This window comes from Mobula birostris, chromosome 3 (genome assembly GCF_030028105.1).
Source record: "Mobula birostris isolate sMobBir1 chromosome 3, sMobBir1.hap1, whole genome shotgun sequence".
NCBI lineage: Eukaryota > Metazoa > Chordata > Chondrichthyes > Myliobatiformes > Myliobatidae > Mobula > Mobula birostris.
The window spans coordinates 66,275,148-66,300,629 of record NC_092372.1 but is presented as its reverse complement, the minus strand read 5'-3'; positions in this window follow the sequence as shown (position 1 = coordinate 66,300,629).

The window sequence follows — 25,482 nt, the reverse complement described above, 5'->3', positions numbered from 1 at the left end:
TGCTGCATTTAATTCCCTCGTTTAAGTCATTAATATATATTATAAAGAACTGGAGTCCCAGCACTGAGCCTTATAGTACCCCACTAGTCACTGCCTGCCATTCTGAAAAGGTCCCATTTATTCCCACTCTTTGCTTCCTGTCTGCCAACCAATTCTCTATCCACATCAATACCTTACCCCCAATACCGTGTCTTTAAGTTTGCACACTAGTCTCCTGTGTGGGACCTTGTCAAAAGCCTTTTGAAAATCCAAATATACCACATCCACTGGTTCTCCCCTATCCACTCTACTAGTTACATCCTCAAAAAATTCTATGAGATTCGTCAGACATGATTTTCCTTTCACAAACCCATGCTGACTTTGTCCGATGATTTCACTGCTTTCCAAATGTGCTGTTATCACATCTTTGATAACTGACTCTAGCATTTTCCCCACCACCGATGTCAGGCTAACCGGTCTATAATTCCCCGGTTTCTCTCTCCCTCCTTTTTTAAGAAGCGGGGTTACTTTAGCCACCCTCCAATCCTCAGGAACTAATCCAGAATCTAAAGAGTTCTGAAAGATTATCACTAATGCATCCACTATTTCTTGGGCTACTTCCTTAAGCACTCTGGGATGCAGACCATCTGGCCCTGGGGATTTATCTGGCTTTAATCCCTTCAATTTACCTAATACCACTTCCCTACTAACATGTATTTCCCTCAGTTCCTCCATCTCACTAGACCCTCGGTCCCCTACTATCTCCGGAAGATTATTTATGTCCTCCTTAGTGAAGACAGAACCAAAGTAGTTATTCAATTGGTCTGCCATGTCCTTGTTCCCCATGATCAATTCACCTGTTTCTGACTGTAAAGGACCTACATTTGTCTTAACCAATCTTTTTCTTTTCACATATCTATAAAAGCGTTTACAGTTAGTTTTTATGTTCCCTGCCAGCTTTCTCACATAATCTTTTTTCCCCTTCCTAATTAAGCCCTTTGTCCTCCTCTGCTGGACTCTGAATTTCTCCCAGTCCTCAGATGTGCCACTTTTTCTGGCTAATTTGTATGTTTCTTCTTTGGAATTGATATTATCCCTAATTTCTCTTGTCAACCACGGGTGCACTACCTCCCCTGGTTTATTTTTCTGTTAAACTGGGATGAACAATTGTTGTAGTTCATCCATATGATCTTTAAATGCTTGCCATTGCATATCCACCGTCAACCCTTTAAGTATCATTTGCCAGTCTATCTTAGCTAATTTACGTCTCATACCTTCAAAGTTACCCTTCTTTAAGTTCAGAACCTTTGTTTCTGAATTAACTATGTCACTCTCCATCCTAATGAAGAATTCCACCATATTATGGTCACTCTTACCCAAGGGGCCTCGCACGACAAGATTGCTAATTAACCCTTCCTCATTGCTCAATACCCAGTCTAGAATGGCCTGCTCCCTAGTTGGTTCCTCGACATGTTGGTTCAGAAAACTGTCCCACATACTTTCCAAGAAATCCTCTTCCTCAGCACCCTTACCAATTTGGTTCATCCAATCTATATGTAGATTGAAGTCACCCATTATAACTGCTGTTCCTTTATTGCATGCATTTCTAATTTCCTGTTTAATGCCATCCCCAACCTCACTACTACTGTTAGGTGGCCTGTACACAACTCCCACCAGCATTTTCTGCCCCTTTGTGTTACGCAGCTCTACCCATATCGATTCTAAATCCTCCCGGCTAATGTTCTTCCTTTCTATTGTATTAATCTCCTCTCTGACCAGCAATGCTACTCCACCTCCTTTTCTTTCATGTCTATCTCTCCTGAATATTGAATATCCCTGAATGTTAAGCTCCCATCCTTGGTCACCCTGGAGCCATGTCTCTGTGATCCCAACTATATCATAACTATAAACTAACTATAAACAACAGGAATTCTGCAGATGCTGGAAATTCAAGCAACACACATCAAAGTTACTGGTGAACGCAGCAGGCCAGGCAGCATCTCTAGGAAGAGGTGCAGTCGACGTTTCAGGCCGAGATCCTAACGAAGGGTCTCGGCCTGAAACGTCGACTGCACCTCTTCCTAGAGATGCTGCCTGGCCTGCTGCGTTCACCAGCAACTTTGATGTGTGTTGCGTATATCATAACTATAACAGTTTCCTCTGGGTGCTCTGGATTCTTCCCACAGTCCAAAGACATACTGGTTGGTAGATTAATTTGTCATTGTAAATTGTCCTTTGTTTAGGCTAGCGCTAAATCGTGGGTTGCTGGTGTGCACAATTGTAAAGGCTGGAAGGGCCTGTTCTCTATAAATCGATAGATAAATACTGATAACAAAGAGTTGAGACAATGATATATTACCTTAAACTGGAAAAAATTTCTCTAAATAGGGAGAAAATCTGTAGATGCTGGAAATCTAAGCAACACACACAAAATGCTGGAGGAACTCAGCAGGCCAGGCAGTATCTATGGAAAAGAGTAAACAGTCAATGTTTTGATGAAGGGTCTCGGCCTGAAATGTCAACTGGTTACTCTTTTCCATAGATGCTGCCCAACCTGCTGAATTCCTCCAGCATTTTATGTAATTTTCTCTAAGTAAAGTTTGTTCTTAACTTCTTAGGTGCCTGAGAAAGATTAGGATTAAGCTAAAATTAAAGAAGCTGCTTTATTTTCACAAAGTGAATATTAAAGCAAAGTTGAATTTTATTTTATAAGAGGTTGAATACAGGAAACTTCAGTGGAGCCGATAAACATTTCTGGCGTTTACATTTTCTATTTTTGGGTCAGAACATTTAGTGTGTATAACTCCATTCAGTCCACACACTAGCCAGTTAAGATGCATAATGCTTTTGAAGCCCCACAATTCATCTGTATATTCTTTCTTTCAACCAATGTTAAAAACAATTAACTTGCTTCCAGAAATGAGGATTCCTCACTAATTCAAGATTTAAGATTGTTTATTGTAATTTTTCAGTGTAGGAGTGTGTGTGTTTGTATATATATATATATATATATGATTGTATGCACATAGGTGTTGCTAGGTACAGGAGTATCTGTACATAAGGTGACTGTAACAGAAAATGATAAAGTGACAAAGTGATTCTTGGCCAGAGGATCACTTCTAGATAGCAGCATGTGTGGAAACTCTTCTCATCTACAAATAGTCTACAAAAATCAGTCTTAAAATTGACATTTTCAATTCACATTTTCATGTTGTTAAATATTGTTGGATAATAGTAAAAATATTTAGTTGATTTACCACTGCCACACTAATCACTCCTTTGGAAATGTACTCAGTTACCAATTTGTACAACTGATATACTGCTAGAATCTTTATGGAATGCTTGAATAAATGTATAACATGATGTAAGGGAAATATCCTGGAGGAAATTTGATGATTCCTCAGGAAATTCAGGCCTGATTTTTATTTTCCAGACCTTCAACTTTATGGCTAACTGCCTACAAATCTCACTTAAGTAAAAACAATAGAATGAACATTTTGTTCCCATTGTGTAACGTTTGTCATTTCTGCATAGAATATCATTTCAGAAAGAAATTCTTTACAATCGATATTTGCAAAGTACATGATTTCCATTGCGAAAGAATTCAGTCAGTGGCACCAGATGGCACATGCATGAAATATGACAGAATACAAACTCAGCACGAGACGTGAGAATCCTCTTTCACTGTTACAAAAATCTCATACTCCATTGGTGCACAATCCATAAGAATAAATGTGGTATTTTTGAATAATCCATTAAGAGTTAGAAGAGGTGTTTAAGTTCTTAACTGCTTTCTTTTAGGTTTGAAGTATACGTTGCCCCAGAGAAGATGCTTTAATTCTATGACTGATATGATGAACGCTTAGGCACTAAGAGAAGTGTTCGTGTTGTTTCATTCCAAAGAACAACAAAAATCAATTATTATATACTTATTTCAAGAACAGCTTCAGAGACCAGAAATGATGGCTCATTTCACAACCAATTTTTCTCAATGTTTCAGACATTTTAAGCATACCTTCCAAAATGTTATTGAATTTATGACATCTTGCAGGTGCATAATATTAATGGAAAATCTAATGATGAATTATCATTTTTATCTATTGCACTGATTGTTTCCAAACATTGGTGGGGAAATGCACTCTTTTATAATCATTCAAATGTTGATACTTGCAGCACTTAATTGCAAGCATTTCACTGTCAATCTGGCAATTATATTTTCTCAAATGTCTGTGAACAATTCATTTTGAAATCAGTCAAGTGTTTAATCTGCACAGAAATCAACTGTCTCCAACCAAGTCAGTGAGAAATTGACATTAATAATTTTAATTTGCTTGATCTGCAGCACATTGTCTCATCTCACTGGAAGAATCTTGGAGCACTTAAACATGGGTTGATGTGAAACAAGCCCTTTGATTCTGAAATACATATTAACATATGACAAAATTGGAAAGAAAATCACTTTGTTTGCAATGAACACTGCAAACAAAGGAGATATGAAACAGAAAACCATTTAATAAATCAGCTGATGTCTGCAGAGAAATAAAAAGTGTTGAGTTTTCAGGGAAAGTGCTTCATCTAAATTGAAATCATATCAAATCAAGTTCAATTATCATCCAAACCATACATACATACAGCTGAACAAGACTGCGTTCTTCCAGGGCCAAAGTGCAAAACACTCAAAATAGCAAGCAACCATTCAAAATAGTGAGTAACATAATTTAAACTATCAAACAAAGCAGCATATTCACTTGAAAAAAATACATATATAGACCAGGACCCTGAGTGACAATGCCCAGCAATCGATGATATTGTACAGACACACACAATCCATCCTGTCGTTCCACCACTCGAACACGGGAGGGCAGCACTAGTGAGCGCGGCCAAGGCCCAGCTGAGCTCAACCACACTGTAGCACTTCTGCATCTCTCACCTGGTCTGCAGCAGCAGGCGAGCTTGAGGCTTGAGGCCTAGTTCTCTCTACAGCTGAGACTACACAGCCCCCATGTCTACTGCCCTTCCACCAGACAAGGATAGCAGGCCTGTGGCAACTTACATGATCACTCTCCAATAGAGTCCTGTGATCGCAAGCAAAATATCCGAGACATTCTTCCACGGTTATACTGCACCAACTCCGATGCTTCAGAGTAGCGGCAGGAACACGGTCTGCAGTCAGGTCATCTCCTCTGTACACAGACTGTCTCCTTGGACGCACCAGATATCCCAATGGGCTCCTCTGATGTTCCGGCAGGCTCCACCGATATCCCAACCAGCTCCTCCAATATGGCGACCAGCTGCTCTGATATCTCCACTGGCTCCTTCTCCACCATCCTGGCCTTGGCCAGCTCTGCTGCCGACATCAGTCTAGCTACTCCGATCAATGAGCAGCCCACTGATAGAGCAGCCCTGTAGTACCTAATGTTGAGTTGTCTTTGGATCATAAAAAAAACAATATTACAAAGAAAAAAGCACCTTTGGTTGGCCCCGGAGAGGCCGCTGCATTTGCATGTGCCACTATCTTGCTGGAAGGATATGAGCAGTTTATGAAAAAGAAGATGACGAGGAAACAGGAACTAGGTGAAGGAGTTGGTGCAGCACACAGAAAATATTGGAAGATCTCAGCTGGACAGGCAGCATCTGTCGAGAGGAATAAACAGTCAATGTTTTGGGTCAAGAACTGTCATCAGAATTGGAAAGGAAAGGGAAAGAAGTCAGAATAAGAGGGTGGTGGAAAAGGAAGGATCACAAGCTGGCAGGTGATAAGTGAAGCCAGGTGAGGTGGAAGGTTGGGTGGGTGGGGGTGGGGGGGGGAATGAAGTGAAAACTGGGTGACAGATGGACGAGGTAAAGAGCTGAAAAAGAATTGACCTAATAGGAGAGGAGAGAGGACCATGGGAGAAAGGAAAGGAGGAGGGACATCAGTGGGAGGTGATAGGCAGGTGAGGAGCAGAGAAGGGGTAAGAGGGGAGCCAGAGTGAGGAATGAGGGAGCTGGAGTGTTGTTCGGGAGATATCAGAAAACATAGGTGAGCAATGTGCTGCCAAGTTAAAAGTGATAAGCTATCAGCCAGGATGAGTTAACATTGATAATTGACAATGATAGAGGATGACAATTCAATGACAGAAACTGAGAAATAAAATACATCTCTCCTCTCTTGTCCTGCATGAAGAGAACTCTAGAACCTTCCCACCTGCCTGGCTAACCAAGACCATGTAATCAACAACTCACAGTGTTACTGGCTGGTCTCTGCTTGAAAAAATATGTTGTGGCATTTTTTCATGCTTCTCTGATTTGAACCCCAGGACCTTCAAAACCACTGAGGATGGTGCTGAGGATTTCCTTTTTACATCATGAGGAATCTTATCATCACAGGTATTTCAATATATGCCTGAGCCACAGGAGTGGTAACTTTGGATACAGTAACCTTTCTGAACGGGTCCCATTTACTTGGTGAGAGTGAATGTTCATCCATTATATCTTTCAACTTAGACAAAGAGCTTTGCCAGAAATATAGCTTTTATTCTCTAAAGAATTGATTTAACTTATCTGCCATTTCCTTATTTCCTGTTATGAATTCCATTAGTAAGCTTTTTACTAAACTCAAGCAGGTCCAGAATATGATGATGCTCTTTCTGAGAGCTTTTAACGTGCTTTATATCTAATCTGCACTATTTTATTGGTTAAGATAATGCCTAAGTTAATACGTTAATGTAACTTTGGAAGCCTAAAAGCTTGTTTAACATCAATTCTTGTTTAGTTGCTCCAAGATTTATACAGCCTTCATTGAGATGGGCAGTTCAGATATCTTTTTATTTATTAATTTAGATACTGTGTGGAATAGGCACTTTCAGCTCTTTGAGCCGTACCCAGCAGCAATATCTGATTTAAACCTAAGCCAAGCATTGGACAATTTACAATGACCAATTAACATAACTATCAGTCCATCTTTGGACTGTGGGAAGAAACTGGAGCACCCAGAGGAAACCCACACAGTCACGGGGAGAATGTACAAACTCCTTGCAGACATTGGCAAGAACTGAACCTGGGTCACTGGTACTGTAAAGCTTTGTGCTAATCAATATGCTACCGTGCCACTCTGATCAGATCCCAAAGGTATTAGATTGGCTTATTTTAAACAGCAAAGAACTGGCTCAAAGGTGGAGATAAGGCATACAACAGAATGACCATGATCATAATGGGGTAATGTGCTAGCATAGCAGTTGATGCAATTGCTTTACAGTGCTAGTGATCACTACTCAAGGTTTGATTCCCATCGCATTTGTAAGGTATTTGTACATTGTCCCCATGATTGTGCTGGTTTCCCACAGGGTGCTCCTTTCAATGAAGATGTATGGTTAGGGTTCGTGTGTTGCAGACATGCCATGTAGGTGTTAGACACCTGGTGACACTTGCAGATTGCCCCCAGTACACTGTGACACATTGATATATTTCACTGTTCGTTTCGATCTTTGAATATACGTATGACAAATAAAGCCAATGATTGGGTTCAAATGCAGACAGAACAAAGAGTTAAATTGTACTTGAACCTACTCGGGGAAAGGCTATAAAGGCTATCTTAGATTGGGTGTTGTGTAATAGCCCAGATCTTATTAGGGAGCTTAATATAAAGGAACCGTTAGGAGACAGTGATCATAATAAGATTGAATTCATACTGCAATTTGAATGGGAGAAATTCAAAGGAGTGAAGAATGCAGGACTGAAGGTACTGTATTTAAATGTGTGTAGCATTTGGAATAAGGTGGACAAACTCGTGGTGCAATTAGAGACTGATTGGTATGATGTTCTGAGCTTCACTGAGTTGTGGCTGGAAGAAGGACATAATTGGGAGTTTAACATCAAAGGATGTACTTTATATCAAAAGGACAGACAGGAAGGCATAGGCTGTGGTGGGGTCTATTGGTAAGAGATGGAATTACATTTTTAAAAAAGGATGACATAGGGTCAGTGAATGTCGAATCTTTATGGATGAAGTTAAGAAACTGCAAGGGTAAAAAAAGCATTATGGCAACCATTTATAGGCCTCCAAATAGTAGCAAAGATGTGGGGTTGAGATAGCAAAGGGAGGTGGAAAAGGCATGTAATAAGGATCATGTCACAATTGTAATGGGGGACTTCAATATGCAAGGAGATTGGGAAAACCAGGTTAGCGTCAGATCGCACAAGACAGAATTTGTTGAATGCCTATGAGATGGCTTTTTAGAGCAGCTTGTGCTTGAGCATACTCAGGAAAAGGCAACCTTAGATTGTGTAACGTAACCGGCAACAATGAATATTAATCGAGACAGGTTTTATGAAAACAACCAAACATTTATTAAATACTTATAAGTGATAAGGGAAAAAAAAACAAAGGAAAACTTTAACCGGAGGTTAAACAGGTACGCAGCCGTTCATCAACTCCACTCGGCTCTGGTTCTTAAAGCGTTAAATGCTAAAACAGTTCTTAAAACGATCCAGTCAGATATAGTTCTTAAAGCGATAACTTCGAAAGTCCAACAGTTTTACACATTCAATTGGGAGAGACTTCTCTGGAAAAAGATTTCTTCACCGACGCACCTTTACTGCTGGTTCTGTCCACAGGATTCCCAATGCCGAAAATAAACAGTTTAAATTAACTGACCTTAAATTGTTTAGAGAGAGAGAGCCTTTTTGCATGAACTCATTGTGCTATTGCAAGAGTTATCTCAATGCAGCTTCTCTTTAACGAAGACTCAATAAGGTCGATCCTTTATTCAACCACCAAACGATGCCGACTTCCCTCGATCCTTCACTTCGATGAATTCTTCACTCTCCCTTCAAAACTGTCGGACTTGAGTAAATTGGCACTTCCAGCCACAAATTTCCAGTCCAAATGCAATATCTTGTAAGAGAACACACCTTCCTTTTTAAAAATGAAACTGTGTCACAAAAACAAATACGCAACAGAAACGGAGGCACAACACGTTCTACCTGGAAATCTACAAACTCAAAAACCTATTGCATCGCCTGAGTCGACCCTTATATAGTCACGGGGCACATGTCACCACGTGACCTCACAATGGCGGGAAAATCACATCAGGTGACCTCCAAAAGACCATTACAGCATTCTCACAAAAAAAACTGATCTCCTTGAGCATGTAACAATTGAGTGTTGTGTAACAACCATGATCTTATTAGGGAGCATAATATAAAGGAATCCTTAGAAGACAGTTATCATAATATAATTGAATTCACACTGCAATTTGAGAGGCATAAGTCATGTGTATCACTATCGCAATGGAGTAAAGGAAATTACAGAGGCAGGAGAGAGGAGCTTGCCCAGGTGGATTGGAGGAGGATACTGGTGGGGATGATGACAGAGCAAAGATGGCTGAAGTTTCTGGGAATAGTTCACAAGGCACAGGATAGATATGTCCTACAGAGGAAGAAGTTCTCAAATGGCAGGGGTAGGGAGCCGTGGCTGACAAAGGAAGTTAAGGACTGCATAAAAGCCAAAGAAAGGGCATATAAGGTAGTAAAAGTGAGTGGGAAGATGGATGATTAGGAAGCTTTCAAAATCCAACAAAAGGCAACTAAAAAAGCTATAAGAAGGGAAAAGATGAAATATGAAGGCAACTACCCAAAAATATGAAGAAGGATACCAAAAGTATTTTTAGTTACATAAAGAGTAAAAGGGAGGTGAGAGCTGATATTGGACCACCAGAAAATGATGCTGGTAAGGCTGTAATGGGGGACAAAGAAATGGTAGAAGAACCTAATGGATACTTTGCTTCAGTCTTTACTATGGAAGATACTAGCAGTGTGCCAGAGGTCCGTGAGTGTCAGGGAGTAGGAGTGAGTGACATTGCTAATACAAAAGATAAACTCAAATATCTTAAGCAGCACACATCAAAGTTGCTGGTGAACGCAGCAGGCCAGGCAGCATCTCTAGGAAGAGGTACAGTCGACGTTTCGGGCCGAGACCCTTCGTCAGGACTAACTGAAGGATGAGCTAGTAAGAGATTTGACAGTGGGAGGGGGAGGGGGAGATCCAAAATGATAGGAGAAGACAGGAGGGGGAGGGATGGAGCCAAAAGCTGGACAGGTGATTGGCAAAAGGGATATGAGAGGATCATGGGACAGGAGGCCCGGGGAGAAAGACAAGGGGGGGAGAACCCAGAGGATGGGCAAGGGGTATAGTCAGAGGGACAGAGGGAGAAAAAGGAGAGTGAGAGAAAGAATGTGTGTATATAAATAACGGATGGGGTACGAGGGGGAGGTGGGGCATTAGCGGAAGTTTGAGAAGTCAATGTTCATGCCATCAGATTGGAGGCTACCCAGACGGAATATAAGGTGTTGTTCCTCCAACCTGAGTGTGACTTCATCTTTACAGTAGAGGAGGCCGTGGATAGACATGTCAGAATGGGAACGGGATGTGGAATTAAAATGTGTGGCCACTGGGAGATCCTGCTTTCTCTGGCGGACAGAGTGTAGGTGTTCAGCAAAGCGGTCTCCCAGTCTGCGTCGGGTCTCGCCAATATATAGAAGGCCACATCGGGAGCACCGGACGCAGTATATCACCCCAGCCGACTCACAGGAGAAGTGTCGCCTCACCTGGAAGGACTGTCTGGGGCCCTGAATGGTGGTAAGGGAGGAAGTGTAAGGGCATGTGTAGCACTTGTTCCGCTTACAAGGATAAGTGCCAGGAGGGAGATCAGTGGGGAGGGATGGGGGGGATGAATGGACAAGGGAGTTGCGTAGGGAGCGATCCTTGCGGAAAGCGGGGGGGGGGGGAGGGAAAGATGTGCTTAGTAGTGCGATCCCGTTGGAGGTGGCGGAAGTTACGGAGAATAATATGTTGGACCCAGAGGCTGGTGGGGTGGTAGGTGAGGACCGGGGAACCCTATTCCTAGTGGGGTGGTGGGAGGATGGAGTGAGAGCAGATGTGCGTGAAATGGGAGAGATGCGTTTAAGAGCAGAGTTGATAGTGGAGGAAGGGAAGCCCCTTTCTTTAAAAAAGGAAGACATCTCCCTTGTCCTAGAATGAAAAGCCTCATCCTGAGGGCAGATGCGGCGGAGACAGAGGAATGCGAGAAGGGGATGGCATTTTTGCAAGAGGCAGGGCGAGAAGAGGAATAGTCCAGATAGCTGTGAGAGTCAGTAGGCTTATAGTAGACATCAGTGGATAAGCCGTCTCCAGAGATAGAGACAGAAAGATCTAGAAAGGGGAGGGAGGTGTTGGAAATGGACCAGGTAAACTTGAGGGCAGGATGAAAGTTGGAGGCAAAGTTAATAAAGTCAACGAGCTCAGCATGCATGCAGGAAGGAGCGCCAATGCAGTCGTCGATGTAGTGAAGGAAAAGTGGGGGACAGATACCAGAATAGGTACGGAACATAGATTGTTCCACAAAGCCAACCAAAAGGCAGGCACAGCTAGGACCCATACGGGTGCCCAAAGCTACACCTTTAGTTTGGAGGAAGTGGGAGGAGCCAAAGGAGAAATTATTAAGAGTAAGGACTAATTCCGCTAGACGGAGCAGAGTGGTGGTAGAGGGGAACTGATTAGGTCTGGAATCCAAAAAGAAGCGGAGAGCTTTGAGACCTTCCTGATGGGGGATGGAAGTATATAGGGACTGGACATCCATGGTGAAAATGAAGTGGTGGGGGCCAGGGAACTTAAAATCATCGAAAAGTTTAAGAGCGTGAGAAGTGTCACGAACATAGGTAGGAAGGGATTGAACAAGGGGGGATAAAACCATGTTGAGGTATGCAGAAACAAGTCGGTGGGGCAGGAGCAAGCTGAGACAATAGGTCGGCTAGGACAGGCAGGTTTGTGGGTCTTGGGTAGGAGGTAGAAACAGGAAGTGCGGGGTGTGGGAACTATAAGGTTGGTAGCAGTGGATGGGAGATCCCCTGAGCGGATAAAGTCGGTGATGGTGTGGGAGACAATGGCCTGGTGCTCCTTAGTGGGGTCACGATCGAGAGGTAAATAAGAGGAGGTATCCACGAGTTGTCGCTGTGCCTCGGCAAGGTAGAGGTCAGTACGCCAGACTACAACAGCTCCCCCCTTATTGGCGGGTTTAATAGTAAGGTTAGGATTAGTGCGGAGGGAGTGGAGAGCAGAGCGTTCCGAAGGAGTGAGGTTGGAATGGGAACAAGGTGCAGTGAAGTTGAGACTGTTGACGTCCCGTCGGCAGTTAACAATAAAGAGATCCAGAGCAGGCAGAGGACCAGAGCGGGGTGTCCATGAAGAAGAGGAGGGTTGAAGACAGGAGAAGGGGTCATCAGTGGGGGTGGAAGAGTCCTTGCCGAAGAAGTAGGCTCGGAGACGGAGACGGCGGAAGAAGAGTTCCGCATCATGGCGAACACGGAACTCACTGAGGTGTGGGCGAAGGGGGACAAAGGTGAGGCCCTTACTGAGGACAGAGCACTTTGCCTCCGACAGTTGAAGGTCGGAGGGGATGGTAAAGACCCGGCACGGATGAGAGCTGGGATCGGAGGGGAGAGGGGGGAGGCTGGGGGTGTCAGTGGAGAGGGGAGGGTTGGGGTGAGAGGAAGATGAAGCCTCTGGGTACCCAGGAGCTGACGATGGGATCTGAAGGAGACGGGATTGCAGAGTATTGGTGGGGGAAGGGGAGATAGGAGTCACAATAGTGGCACATAAAGACCCGGCCTGGAGTTCAAGGCTGGAGTCGCAGTTGGTGTTTGCGCAATCGCTGTGAAGGTGTCCATGGTCGTTGCTGGAGTCCGGGTTTTGAATATGCCCTGAGGTGTTGGAGCCGGCGAGATCAATGGCAGAGGCAATCTGAAGTTCATGCCTGCTAGTTTCAGGGCCAGCAGGCTCTGGAGTCCGCAGATATAGGATCTTGCGATCTTTGCAAGCATGGATCCGACGGAGGATGAAATAACGGGTAGGACCATTACAGACGGTGACTGTACCTCTTCCTAGAGATGCTGCCTGGCCTGCTGCGTTCACCAGAACGTCGACTGTACCTCTTCCTAGGGATACTGCCTGGCCTGATGCGTTCACCAGAATCGCTCCCTACGCGACTCCCTGGTCCATTGGCCCCCCCCCCCCCCCCCCATCCCTCCCCACTGATCTCCCTCCTGGCACTTATACTTGTAAGCGGAACAAGTGCTACACATGCCCTTACACTTCCTCCCTTACCACCATTCGGGGCCCCAGACAGACCTTCCAGGTGAGGCCACACTTCACCTGTGAGTCGGCTGGGGTGATATACTGTGTCTGGTGCTCCCAATGTGGCCTTCTATATATTGGCGAGACCCCACGCAGACTGGGAGACCACTTTGCTGAACACCTACGCTCTGTCCGCCAGAGAAAGCAGGATCTCCCAGTGGCCACACATTTTAATTCCACATCCCATTCCCATTCTGACATGTCTTTCCACGGCCTCCTCTACTGTAAAGATGAAGCCACACTCAGGTTGGAGGAACAACACCTTATATTCCATCTGGGTAGCCTCCAACCTGATGGCATGAACATTGACTTCTCAAACTTCCGCTAATGCCCCACCTCCCCCTCGTACCCCATCATTATTTATTTTTATACACACATTCTTTCTCTCTCTCTCCTTTTTCTCCCTCTGTCCCTCTGACTATACCCCTTGCTCATCCTCTGGGTTTCCACCCCCACCCTCCCCCCGTCTTTCTCCCCGGGCCTCCTGTCCCATGATCCTCTCATATCCCCTTTGCAGCTCATACCACCTGTCCAGCTCTTGGCTCCATCCCTCCCCCTCCTGTCTTCTCCTATGTTTTTGGATCTCCCCCTCCCCCTCTCACTTTCAAATCGCTTACTAACTCTTCCTTCAGTTAGTCCCGACGAAGGGTCTCGGCCCGAAACGTCGACTGTACCTCTTCTTAGAGATGCTGCCTGGCCTGCTGCGTTCACCAGCAACTTTGATGTGTGTTGCTTGAATTTCCAGCATCTGCAGAATTCCTGTTGTTTGCGTTTCAAATATCTTAAGGTGGATAAGTCACCTGGAGCAGATGGACAACATTTCAGAGTGCAGAGAGAGGTTGCTGAAGAGATAACGGATGCATTTGTCATAAACTTTTAAGAATCACTTGATTCTGGCATGGTCCCAGCGGTCTGGAAGATTGCAAATATCACTCCACTCTTTAAGAAGGAAGGAAGGCAAAAGAAATGAAATTACAGGTCAGATAGCCTAATTTCAGTGGTTGGAGTCTAGTACCAAGGATGAGATTTCTGGGTACTTGGAGACTAATGAGAAAATAAGTCGAAGTCAGCATGTTTTCTGTCAAGAGAAACCTTACCTGATAAATCTCTTAGAGCTCTTTGAGGAAGTAATAAGCAGGGTGGACAAAAGAGAAGCAGTGGATGTCTCTTACTTGGATTTCAGAAGGGATTTGATGAGGTGCCACAGATGAAACTGCTTAATAAGATAAAATCCCATGGCGTTACAGGAAAGATACTGGTGTGGATAGAGGAATAGCTGACAGGCAGGAGGCAGTGAGTGGGAATAAAAAGGGCCTTTTCTGGTTAGCTACCAGTGCTAGTGGTGTTCCTCAGAGGTCAGTGTTGGGACCACTACTTTTCATTTTGTTTGTCAATGATTTGGATAATGGAATTGATGGCTTTGTGGCACAGTTTGCGGATGATATGAAGATATGTGGAGGGGTAGGTAGTGTTGAGGAAGGAACGTGATTGCAGCAGGACTTAGACAAATTGGAAGAATGTGCAACAATATGGCAGATGGAATCCAGTGTTAGGAAATGCATGATAATGTATTTTGGTAAAAAGATCAATTGTGCAGACTATTATCTAAGTGGGGAGAAAGTTCAAGCAACAGAGGTGGAAAAGGTCTTGGGAGTCCTCGTGCAAAACTTCTAGAAGATTAATTTACAGATTGAGCCTGTGTAAAGAAGGCAAATACAATGTTGACATTTATTTCAAGGGGAATAGAATAGAAAAGCAAAGAGATGATGCTGAGACTTTATAAGACTCTAGTCAGGCTGCACTTGGGGTATTGTCACTAGTTTTGGGCCCCATATCTCAGAAAGAATGTGTTGTCATTGGAGAGAGTCCAGAGGAGATACACAAGAATGATTCTGGGAATTAAGGGGTTAACATATGAACAGTGTTTGGCAGCTTTGGGCCTGTACTCACTGGAATTTCGAAGAATGGGGGGATCTCATTGAAATCTACTGCATGTTCAAAGGACTAGATAGGGTGGATGTGGAGAGGATGCTTCCTGTGATGGGGGCATCCAGAACTGAAGAGCACAGCCTAAAATTGAGGGGTGACCTTTAAGATCAGAGGTAAGGAGAAGTTTTTTTAGCCAGAGAGTAGCGAGTCTGCTACAGACTGTGGTGGAGTCCAAGTACATGGGTATAATTAAGGTGGAAGTTGATCATTTCCTGATCAGTCAGGGCATCAGATGATATGGCGAGAAGGCTGGTGTATGGAGTTGAGTGGGATCCCACTCATGATGGAATGGCAGAGCAGACTCCATGTGGTCATAGGAGTTTACTTCTGCTTCCATGTCTTCTGGTCTTAATATTATCTATTTTAGAATGGTTAAGCAGGTAAGTGCACACAGCCAAACACACAAACACACAAACACACAGGGAAAGCACATAAGCCATCAAAGCTTGTGCTTGTCTGTTTTAGGACATTGAATGATCAAGTGCCAGAATATAAACCATTGGAAGGTTTTCATTGTGCAGGTAAAAATGTTAACATGCATACAGCAACAGGATGCCAATGTGAAATAACCCTGAAGAATTGAATAAGATCAAAACATGTCGAATCGTTTTCTTTTTGTTTTGCTTATTTCACAGTTTCCATGGAAAAGACCTAATTCTTCCATGAATCATTGAAACTACTGGGGAATGTTTTCTCTGAGCATCATGAGCAATAAAATTGTTGATAACGTCTTTGAAATTGCCTTAAGATTTCATTTTGTAGCTCACAAAAAATGTTTAGTGATTGCAAACAATTATGGACAAATGTTTTATTGAACTCAGAATCCAATCTACAATTCCACAATTGCATAGTCGATCTAATTAGTCACATTGCATGATTTCAATGGATTGCATTATCAAAAGTAGTTCATATTTTAATTTTAATTTTTCCAATGTACAAGTAGTAGAGGTTCCATTTCATTTTATAATTCCACCTGAACTTGTAACAGGGGTGGATGCCAGGCTGGTTTTGATCTGGGATTGTTATGGTGAAATTCTTTATCTTCAACCAGTGCACCACCAGAAGAACCTTAGACCAGGTGGATCCAAGTGTAAAGGAGATCAAGAGGAGGACAGAGTTGAACAAAGAATGCTTACTTGAGGATTGGTTTGTAGAGAACACAGGCTAGGACTCAAGAATCACTACACACAGGGTAGATAACTCAAGATTAAATAAAGACAAACAAAACAGAGAGGACGGAAATAGAGAAACAAAACAAGGCACCGTGCACTGATAACATAAGGGAGACCACTGAGCTGGGCACAATTTTAATCTCCTGGATATAGGTGAGGTCTGGTGGTCAGTCCAAGATGTCTCCACTCCTTCAGGGCTACTTTGAATGTCAACTATTCTCCATTCGCTGTCATTATTCCTCTCCACAGGAGAGAGCTGCCAGGAGTAAAAAAGCACAGGGATGGAGTTTCTGGTTAGACAGGGGTTGTTGAAGAACAGCCCCAACTCCAAAATGAAGGGATGCTCTAGGATCTTTTTCAAAAATGAAGGGATTCTCCTGGTCAAGGAGAACAAGAACAAATGCTTCAATTCCTAGAAAGCTACCTCGTCTTCTGGGGTCCCCAAAAATGGGCAGAGGATCCATTTGTCAGAGCAGTAGAGTTGCTGTGATAGAAGTGAAATTGCAGGTCGATCTCTGGTAAAAATTAGTGAACCTCAGAAACCGCTGGATCTACTTGACAGTAGCGTGTTATAGCCAATCCCTGATAGCCTGGGTCTTTCTAGGTTCCATCTGCAGATTCCCCTGAGAGACAGGACACCCGAGGAAAGAGACTGGAGATGCAGAACACACTCTTTTCTAGCTTGATGTATACTTAGCTCTGGAATTAACACTCATGGACTAATCCAACATGTTGGATGTGTCTGTGGTAGGTCTTGGGGAAGATGAGAATATCATCCAGGTTCATAAAGACAAAATGATTTACCATCTTTTGGAAAATATATTTGATAAGGGCCTGGAAGACGACCTGGGCATTGATTAAACCGAACGGCATCACGAGATATTCATCGGGGCCTGTGGCTTTGTTGAAAGCAGTCTTCCATTCATGATCCTCCTAAATGCAGAATAGGTTGCATGCATTTTAAGATCCAGTTTAGTAAATATGATTGGCCCTTGTAGCAACTTGAAAGCTGTGGTCATCAGTGGCAAGGGTCTCTGTTTTTTTCACTGTGATCCTGTTGCTATCATAATAATTTATACATGGTCAGAGTTCACCATCCATTTTCCCCACAAGGAGGACCATACCAGCAGCGGATGTGGATGGATGGATGAAATCGGATGCTAGGACATCATGGATATACTTCTCTATGGCCACACTTTCTGAAGCTGAGAGGGACTAGAGTCTTCCTCAGGGTGGACAGGTTCCAGGCAGCAATTCAACTGCGCAGTCATAGCTTAGATGAGGTGGGAGTGTTGTGGCCCTTTTCTTACTAATGACCTTTAGCAAATCTGCATACTTGGGTAGAACACAGGACAGCTTGAGAGAGGCAGGAGGCAGCCTGCCAGAGGTGGATAGGCAGGTGGCCCGGTAACGAGAAGATCATCCGTAGAGTGAACGATGGACCAGTCAATTTTTTGGTTGTGGAGGGCCAGCCAGGGGTGTCTTATGATCAAGGGGAACCCAGGAGAATGAATAGGGTGAATCTGGATCATCTCAGTATGCTGTTCCAGTTGCAAACAGATGGGAGCAGTAAAGTGGTAGATCCTACCTGGGCCCAGAGGTCTTCCAGCCAGAGCCATGATCATGACCTGTTAGTCGAGATGGGCTAGGGATCTCGGAGATGTCTTGCTAACCGGAGGTTCATGAAATTACCTGCTGCGCTGGAATCTATAAAGGCCCCAGTGACATGCTGTTCACTCCAGGAGCGCAGACCTGGGAGGAATGGTGGAACCCGTCATCGACCTCCCTTCTCTGGATGGGTCTGGATGTTTTCCTGACAACTCTGGACAGGCAGAATGGAAATGGCCCAGCTCACCAGTGTAGAGGCAGCATTTTCCCTTCATTCTCCAGCTTCGCTCAGCATCGACTCCCCTGGAGGACAATGAGGGGAGCTTGGGGGGGGGGGGCGGGGGGGGGGCGAGTCGCGGTTGTGCATGATCACACCGAGGACAATGAGGTTGGAAAGGTGGAAAGGCTCAAAGACTGACAACCCTAAATGACTCACTGCAGCGCTGTCTTCTCCTTTCCTGGAGATGATTGTCAACTGAGATGGAAATATTGATAAGTCTCAAGATCTTCAAGAGAGTCTCTGGTGGCTAATTCAGCTTTAATTTCACTTGTTAGCCCATAGTGGAAGATGACTATCAGGGTTTTAATGTTCCAACCATTCTCTACAACAAAGGTGCCGAACTCAATTGCAAGGTGAGCTGTGCTATGGGTACCCTGACAAAGTTTGAGCAGTCGGTTGGTTGCCTCTCATCTGCTGACTTGGTGGTCAAACACTGTCTTCATCTCTCTGGTGAAGAGGTATATGTCTGCACAATTTGGAAAGTTCTTATCCCAGAGTGCTGTAGCCCAGGCGAGAGCTTTGCCAGAGGTGATATAGGGCACTTTGTAGCAGTCGGAGGGGAATGCGGTAGGCGCAGCATGAAAGCCTGAGTAAGAAACTCTCTACGGGTACCTGGATTGCCCTCAAATCACCTGGACACTAGCAGGTTTGGAGAGTCAGGAGATTGGGTGGCAGCAGGGGTTTGCTGGCTCAGCCTGATGATCTTGGTGAGCATCTGCAGGGAGGTGAAGACCTGCTGGGTGATACACTCATGTCCACTCACCGTAACCTCCTGGCTGGCCATCTCCGATAAGAGATGCTCATGCTCTGCTGGGCACATGTTCAGGCTCAGTCTTGCTGTTACAGGGGGAGTTGCCAGGCTGGGTTTGATCCGGGGTTGTTATGGTGAAGTTCTGTATCTTCAACCAGTGGACTACAAGGAAAGGATTAGACCAGCTGGACTCAGGTACAGCGGAGAGCAGAACGAGGATGGAGTTAAACAAAGAATCCTTACTTGAAGACTGGATTGTGGAGAACAAGAGTTACTACACACAGGGAAGGTAAACTCAAGACTGAGCAAAACAGTGCTAACAAATAGAGAAACAAAACAAGTTACAGGTGCGCTGATGACTTAAGTGAACACAGGTGAAAATAATCAACTAGTAATCGGGGAGGAGGAGTGTCGGAGTCTGGAGGACTCCAGCGCTGACTGGTGATCTGACCAAATCTCATAGCCAACCATGTTAAATTTAAAACAGAAGGTGCTGAAAATAATCATCAGGTCAGGCATGAAATCAATGTTTCTTTCTAAAGAAAAACTTAAATTGGTCAAAATGATCCTGTCATAAAATGCAAATACTGCACCTTTTCATCTTTATTTTTTAATTTAACATTGGCCTGTGATAAAATAACTTTTTTTAACTTCCTTTAGCTCTAATGGGTTAGTTTTGATTATTGTATATCCCAGTAAAATTAATAACTTCTTGGTTACTGGTTTCACTTAAAATTGTTTTATTTTATTTACTGTTTGCTCCTGTTGTGATTTTTATTCTCATAATCCACCATTTCTTTTTAGAAGGAGGTGCATTTATGCAGCTCCTTTCATATCCTTTTTGAGACCTGACAGAATAATTTAGACAATTCAGAAGTGTGTTGTGCAAACAGAAGAACTGATTTGCATGCAGACTTCTCCCACCAAAAGCAATGTGATAGTGGTCAAATTACCTACTGTTTTTATGTTACAGATTAGGGATCAATATCAGCAAGAACACCTGTGACATCACTACCATTTTCATCACATTAGTCTGATGAGATCTGTGATTTTCACTTGAAAGACAAGACCTTAATTTAATGGCTTATATAAATTGCTGACTACCAGCGATGCACCATTCACTCACTACTGCACTAAAGTGTCAGTCCACATTTTAATTCTCATATGTCTGAAATGGGACATGAATACAGAGCCTTCAAATTCAAAGTGAGTGCACAAACAACAGCAAATGTTGACACATCCTCTAATTTACAACGGAGAAAGATTCAGCCTGTGACAATATACTATGAAATATTTTTGATTGTTCAGAAGTAAAGGAAGTTGAACTATTGGCAATATTAGCAGGATGCTTGCAGTTTAAGAATTTAGAGAAGATAAAGCATAGATCAGAGTTAAAAAACAAAGTTCAGTAAATAATTCACCAAAGGAAGTAGGAACCAAAGGAAACATTACTGAACAGAATGTTTAGTAATGTTATTGAAATAAAATCAGACAACTGAAAACATTAACTCATTTCAATATTCCATCACCTGCCCTTCTTGTTTGAATATAAGGATAATTAAATAATTGCTGAGATGTTATTTGCTCAAATTCTTGCACATGTTTAACTAGTATTGCTATTAGGATACTGCAGTGTTTTGTATTATCTGTAACTGACTCTGTTGGAGAACTCTGTGTATTGGGAAGACGTTTGAAAAACTCAGACACTGATGTAAAACATACTCCGCAGCTTTATCTGACTGCTTCTTAACCTCTATATGTAATTCCTATTGCTTGCTACTCTGTACTGCATTAACTTCAAGAAAACACATTAATGTCTTAAAAACCCACAAAATTGGGGTGTATGGAAAAATTATGCAGCTAGGAATTTATGTCTGATCCGTATGGTTAAACATACCATATTGTTGCTTCAACATGTTGTACTCCATCTCTGAAACGTTTTTCAAATAAAGCTGATGGAATCAGTTTCAGATGCTCCATACAAAACACTATTGTGAAATAATGTTGAATATTTAGGGTGTGGTCTTTGTGCATGATGCTTTCTCACTGCCTCACAAAAATTGCCCAGACCGAGATATGGAAGATCACAATAGTATAGGAGGACATTTGGCCCTTTGAGCAATCCAGTCAATTCCATTCCTTCCTCCTATTCCTCTAGTCCTGCAAGTGTATTTCCCTCAAGTGCTTCTTTTGGAAACGTTGAACGTTTTCACTTTCACTACCCTATAGTCAGCAAGTTCCAGGTCATTACAACACAATGCAGAACATTGTTCTTCCTCATGCACCTACGTTCCACTGCCCAAAACCTTAAATATGTGGCCCCTAGTCTTTTGGAACAGTATTTTTAATCCACTTTATCTAATCAGAATCAGGTTTATTATCACCAGCATGTGACGTGAAATTGGTTAACTTAGCAGCAGCAGTTCAATGCAATATATAATCTAGCACAGAGAGAGAAAGAGAAAAAAATAAATAAAATAAAACATAATAAATAAACAAGTAAATCAATTATGTATATTGAATAGATTATTAAATCTCTGCAAAAACAGAAATACTGTAATTAAAAAAGTGAGGTAGTGTCCAAAGCTTCAAAGTCCATTTAGGACTCTATGATGTGACCCTGTAACCATCTCTGTGGCAAAGAGAATCACCCTAGATTTTTCAGTTAAATCGTATAGATTCTACATTCCTGGAAACACAGTGAATCTTCCCTGGACTTTCTCAAGGAAAATTCTCATTTTCCCTAAAATGGGATGACCATACCTGGCCAATTCTTTACCTGTGTTCTAACTAGAGCTTACTGAATATCCAGAAAGCCTCCCTGCTTTAGCACTCAATATTTTTACTTATGAAAAGCACATTTGGAAAGTGGTGAAATCATCGGACAAAGTCAGCATGGATTTGTGAAAGGAATATCATGTCTGACGAATCTCATAGAATTTTTTGAGGATGTAACTATTAGAGTGGATAGGGGAGAACCAGTGGATGTGGTATATTTGGATTTTCAAAAGGCTTTTGACAAGGCCCCACACAGGAGATTAGTGTGCAAACTTAAAGCACATGACATTGGGGGTAAGGTATTGATGTGGATAGAGAATTGGTTGGCAAACAGGAAGCAAAGAGTGGGAATAAATGGGACTTTTCAGAATGGCAGGCAGTGACTAGTGGGGTACTGTAAGGCTCAGTGCTGGGACCCCAGTTGTTTACAATATATATTAATGACTTAGACGAGGGAATTAAATGCAGCATCTCCAAGTTTGCGGATGACACGAAGCTAGGTGGCAGTGTTAGCTGTGAGGAGGATGCTAAGAGGATGCAGAGTGACTTGGATAGGTTAGGTGAGTGGGCAAATTCATGGCAGATGCAATTTAACGTAGATAAATGTGAGGTTATCCACTTTGGTGGCAAAAACAGGAAAACAGATTATTATCTGAATGATGGCCGATTAGGAAAAGGGGAGGTGCAACGAGACCTGGGTGTCATTATACACCAGTCATTGAAAGTGGGCATGCAGGTACAGCAGGCGGTGAAAAAGGCGAATGGTATGCTGGCATTCATAGCAAGAGGATTCGAGTACAGGAGCAGGGAGGTACTACTGCAGTTGTACAAGGCCTTGGTGAGACCACACCTGGAGTATTGTGTGCAGTTTTGGTCCCCTAATCTGAGGGAAGACATCCTTGCCATAGAGGGAGTACAAAGAAGGTTCACCAGATTGATTCCTGGAATGGCAGGACTTTCATATGATGAAAGACTGGATCGACTAGGCTTATACTCGTTGGAATTTAGAAGATTGAGGGGGGATCTTATTGAAATGTATAAGATCCTAAAGGGAATGGACAGGCTAGATGCAGGAAGATTGTTCCCGATGTTGGGGAAGTCCAGAACAAAGGGCCACAGTTTGAGGATAAAGGGGAAGCCTTTTAGGACCGAGATGAGGAAAAACTTCTTCACACAGAGAGTGGTGAATCTGTGGAATTCTCTGCCACAGGAAGCAGTTGAGGCCAGTTCATTGGCTATGTTTAAGAGGGAGTTAGATATGGCCCTTGTGGCTAAAGGGATCAGGGGGTATGGAGGGAAGGCTGGTACAGGGTTCTGAGTTGGATGATCAGCCATGATCATACTGAATGGCGGTGCAGGCTCGAAGGGCCGAATAGCCTACTCCTGCACCTATTTTCTATGTTTCTATGAAGTGCAAAATTTCATATGCTTTGCTAAGTATTCTCAGTATGATGCACCACTTGCAAACGTTTATATTTATAGATCCGAGAATGTCTCTGCACAGTACTTTTTGAACAGTACAATTAAGTCCATGTTGGTTCTCACGCCCCTTCTGATAGTATACGTCATGCTGCATGTCCTTGTATTAACCTGTCTGCCCAGTCTGCTAGTGGTACTGGAAGCCAGTAATCACATCTTCACTAATTGCTACTTTCAGCCACCCCCCACATGTTTCCAATCATTAGCAAGTTTTGAAATGTAACTCTGCATGTCAATATCCAAGTCACACTGAAAAAAACGTCATTCTATCAGAAACCCTTGATGAATGTCACTGTCTGACATTCTTCTGTCTGAAAAGCAGACCTTGATCACTTTTATCTTCAAGCCACTTTTTAATCTAAGCTACTCCAATTCTGTGAAACCCGGTTTTGTTAATTAGACATTTATAATAGAATTTTACCAAATGCTTTTTGAATATTTTTACAGGCAACATCCAGGGCATTTCTTTCATAGTTCATCAAAAATTTAAGTAGTTTATTCGAACACAATCTACCTTCAACAAATCCTTGCCAGGTCTCTTTAGTTAAACCTCACCAGGTTTTCATGAATGCTTTCCAATAATTGTTTGTAAACGCTTATCTACTTATCAATGTTAGTTGATTTATCCGTAGTTCCAAAGATTACCCATGTAGTCCATCTCAAACAAGGGTATTAGAACCTATCTGGAGAAGATTGGAAGATTATAATAAGACCTATTATATATAATATAATATAGAAACATAGAAAATAGGTGCAGGAGTAGGCCATTCAGCCCTTCGAGACTGCACCGCCATTCAGTATGATCATGGCTGATCATCCAACTCAGAACCCTGCACCAGCCTTCCCTCCATACCCCCTGATCCCTTTAGCCACAAGGGCCATATCTAACTCCCTCTTAAATATAGCCAATGAACTGGCCTCAACTGCTTCCTGTGGCAGAGAATTCCACAGATTCACCACTCTCTGTGTGAAGAAGTTTTTCCTCATCTCGGTCCTAAAAGACTTCCCCTTTATCCTCAAACTGTGACCCCTCGTTCTGGACTTCCCCGACATTGGGAACAATCTTCCTGCATCTAGCCTGTCCAATCCCTTTAGGATTTTATACGTTTCAATAAGATCCCCCCTCAATCTTCTAAATTCCAACGAGTATAAGCCTAGTTCATCCAGTCTTTCATCATATGAAAGTCCTGCCATCCCAGGAATCAATCTGGTGAACCTTCTTTGTACTCCCTCTATGGCAAGGATGTCTTTCCTCAGATTAGGGGACCAAAACTGCACAGAATACTCCAGGTGTGGTCTCACCAAGGCCTTGTACAACTGCAGTAGTACCTCCCTGCTCCTGTACTTGAATCCTCTTGCTATAAATGCCAGCATACCATTCCCCTTTTTCACTGCCTGCTGTACCTCCATGCCCACTTTCAATGACTGGTGTATAATGACACCCAGGTCTTGTTGCACCTCCCCTTTTCCTAATCGGCCGCCATTCAGATAATAATCTGTTTTCCTGTCTTAGCCATCAAAGTGGATAACCTCACATTTATCCACATTAAATTGCATCTGCCATGAATTTGCCCACTCACCTAACCTATCCAAGTCACCGTGCATCCTCTTAGCATCCTCCTCACAGCTAACACTACCGCCCAGTTTGTCATCCGCAAACTTGGAGATGCTGCATTTAATTCCCTCATCCAAGTCATTAATATATATTGTAAACAACTAGGGTCCCAGCACTGAGCCTTGCGGTACCCTACTAGTCACTGCCTGCCATTCTGAAAAGGTCCCATTTATTCCCACTCTTTGCTTCCTGTCTTCCAACCAATTCTCTATCCACATCAATACCTTACCCCCAATACCGTGTCTTTAAGTTTGCACACTAGTCTCCTGTGTGGGACCTTGTCAATAGCCTTTTGAAAATCCAAATATACCACATCCACTGGTTCTCCCCTATCCACTCTACTAGCTACATCCTCAAAAAATTCTATGAGATTCGTCAGACATGATTTTCCTTTCACAAATCCATGCTGACTTTGTCCAATGATTTCACCACTTTCCAAATGTGCTGTTATCACATCTTTGATAACTGACTCTAGCAGTCTCCCCACCACCGATGTTAGGCTAACCGGTCTATAATTCCCTGGTTTCTCTCTCCCTCTTTTTTTAAAAAGTGGGGTTACATTAGCCACCCTCCAATCCTCAGGAACTAGTCCAGAATCTAAAGAGTTTTGAAAAATTATCACTAATGCATCCACTATTTCTTGGGCTACTTCCTTAAGCA